General features: G+C 31.3%; 1 non-coding gene across 1 annotated transcript; it reads left to right on the top strand.

Annotated features, from left to right (window-relative positions):
• The first annotated feature begins 2,514 nt into the window (after positions 1–2,514).
• On the top strand, positions 2,515–2,620 carry LOC132021011 (U6 spliceosomal RNA). The gene has a single exon (XR_009405197.1). It is a non-coding gene; the product is annotated as a U6 spliceosomal RNA (small nuclear RNA).
• Positions 2,621–3,076: the final 456 nt, after the last annotated feature.

Raw genomic sequence — 3,076 nt, 5'->3', positions numbered from 1 at the left:
CAGCAAGCATGCATGTCTCAAATAACTGTTTGTGGTTGGGGCAATTAACTGATGACAGTTTAATATTTTGGAGTGAAATTGGCTTGCAATTGACAATGAGCAAAAAAATTACTTTGAAAAAAGTTTTAGATCCAGGTAAGCTGACCAAATTTTTAGGAAAAAAAATTGTAGACTTAAAATATGTAATAATCTGAATTTTCATTAATTTAAAGGTTACTGATCATTACGAAGGCGTTAGATGTAATCAGAACTTGAAACAACGAATTAATGTGTTTTCTTAGGGAAGGAGGGAGGGCTTTTGTTTCTGAACAGCTTTGCTGGTTATATGGATGAAAAAACCTCAGATTACTTTTCTGATGAGTGGTTTAAGGTGACTGTATTAGTAAAGTTAAAATGAAGAGAGATGAATTCTTTCATACATATATGGCATGAATCAATAGAGATAAATGTAATTACCTTTATTTCCCTAGGTATTCCTCTTTTCAATTCTGAGAAACATAGCCTATACCATGTCGTACCTTTCTTAGTAAATAAATAAAGCTTAAAAAGTAAACTGTACAAATTAGCATCTATGGGAGGTAACAATTTTTATTAAAGAAATTTAATATGTGTTTTTATTTGGTTTTAAAACTACTTTTATACCTCTTTGATGAAAGCTGAAATGGTTGAAAATATTACAGAAAAGCAACAGCAGCAACAGAAAACAGCAGAATGGGAATTCTGGAGCATTTTGTAATATGGTTTGAATTTTGCAAGCACCAGAAAAATAAGAAATTAAAAATTTATTTTTTTTAAATTTTTATTTTTTAATTTTATTTTTTTATTTTCTTATTTTTATTTCTCTGAACACAGAAACAGTAGCTGAGTAAGCAAATATTATTCAATGGTAGAAGTTAGGATATAAAAGGAACTTTTGGAATTACGATTTTAAAAAGTAGTTTTCATGTTGTGTGAATAAATTTTGTCACTAAATGGAGAGATATACTTTGTATAGGTAGTGTAATATATATTTGTGGATCTGCAAAAACCAAAACTAAAGATGGTTTCTTATATTTATATTTTGTTTGCTTCCCACAACGACTCCACATACATGGGCTAGACATCTGTATATACAGTCCATAGTTAGAAGGCAACTTCAAAAAAAAAAGAAGAAGAAGAAGCACATTTGAGGAAAGAAATATTTAAGAACCAGGGAAGGACAGTCTTCTATCTTTGTACAGATCTGTCATATTCTCACATAAAACTATGGCACAATTCACTAACATTTGGAGATAATCTAAACAAATTGACCTAGTGCTCTCAGATAACCAGACTGTGAAGTAACTAGTTTCTAAAACTTGTTTCTGCTTCATGACACAGCCAGATCTAAGTGAATAGAGTCAAAGTACTTGAAATATCCTTTACCCTTCCATTTATTTTCTTTTATTTTGAAGTAATACATAGGTAGAATTTTATTACTGAATACGATACGAGTATACAAAATGCATGATTGAATAACAGCTAAAAAAAAAATTCCAAGAATGTGAAAAAAACATTTTTTGAAATGATAAAAATGTATCCATGAAAAAAATAAAATGTTGCATGCATATACAATATCTATTTGTGTGTGTGTGTGTGTGTGTGTATATATATATATATATATATATATATATATATATATATAACATAAATGAATATTATAAAGTTGAGGTTGCACTGACCAAACTTTGTATGAAGTAAGATACATTTGCAGCATTGTTCATGCATATACAGATGATTCAAGCCAACATAATTCCCCTGGGGACCAGCATCCTCTCTCTTGACTGTACATATGGACTTACAGATCAAAACACTTGGATAACACCCTGCTATTCCACTTTTTATATTTTTTAATGTGGAGTCTCAAGTTTCAACTTCAGGTATTTCAGGGGAAGTTAATAAAAAGCTTTTGTATAAATATCTTAAGGAATAAGAAATGGAAAGTGAAATCATGACAAATTATTTATTAGTATCTATTTACCTTACATCTGACACGTGACTTTAAAATTTCTGAGATAACTAGATCTCCTGATTCCAGGGGAAACAAATACCAGTGTTTCAGAAACATTAGAGGCAAGAATCTCTTCTTAATTTTTGATACGTGGTTAGTCTATAAAAGACAGAGGGAGTGAAGGGTAACTTGAATTGTATATACATACATTCACACACGCTAGATGGGCCCAGGACTCCTGGGACCATCTAATTCAGAGCATGGCTCTGTGGTTTTGTAGCTTGATATTGAAATTTGGGAGCTGTTACTATACAAACATACCTAAATTTTGCATGAGGTGGCATTTCCCCATATCTGTGTGTACGTCAATTAAAACACAATGCTGAACGTCAGTTGCATGTGATATAAGTCATTTTGGAGTAGAATATTAAAATTTATGCCTACATGGTGACTTTGTGGCTTGTCTACACACACCTCCAATTCCCTCCCAAAAGAAGATAATACAGAGAGAACTCTGATGTCCTAATATCTTAAAAATAAATGCAGTGCTCACTACAGCAGCGCAAATACTAAAATTAGAATGTTAAAAGAAGATTAGCAAGGTCCCTGAGCAAGGATGGCATGCACATTCATCAATTGTCTTGTATATTTAAATACGGTACAATTTTTAATAAAGATCTTTTAATCTGTCTCTAGCCTACAAAATTTTCAGGTAGAGAAAAAGACACTTCGCAAACTTGGTCATATCTGTGAGTAAATATTTTTTCACCAAGTCTGGACACTGTGAATATACGCATTTTACTGTAGAAATAAGTCATGAGACCATTAACTTGAACTTACTATTCCCAGAAATCTATGATGATTAATAAGTAGGTGGATGACTGATAGATAATCTTAGGTGCGAAGGGGAGACACCTTTATTGAACGAAAGGTGAAACAAAAATTTTTATTGGGAAAAAAAGACAGATTTTAACTATATAATAAAATCCTTAAACTTCTAACTCTACAGTACACTTAAATTCAATATTTTTGTCATAAGGTCTTGATAAAGGTTTTGAAGTCATTGTTGGCTTAAACCTTTGTGATTCTTCAAAATAGTTCCAAACA

Source organism: Mustela nigripes, chromosome 6, assembly GCF_022355385.1.
Source record: "Mustela nigripes isolate SB6536 chromosome 6, MUSNIG.SB6536, whole genome shotgun sequence".
Lineage (NCBI taxonomy): Eukaryota > Metazoa > Chordata > Mammalia > Carnivora > Mustelidae > Mustela > Mustela nigripes.
This window is presented reverse-complemented; position numbering and strand designations above follow the sequence as displayed.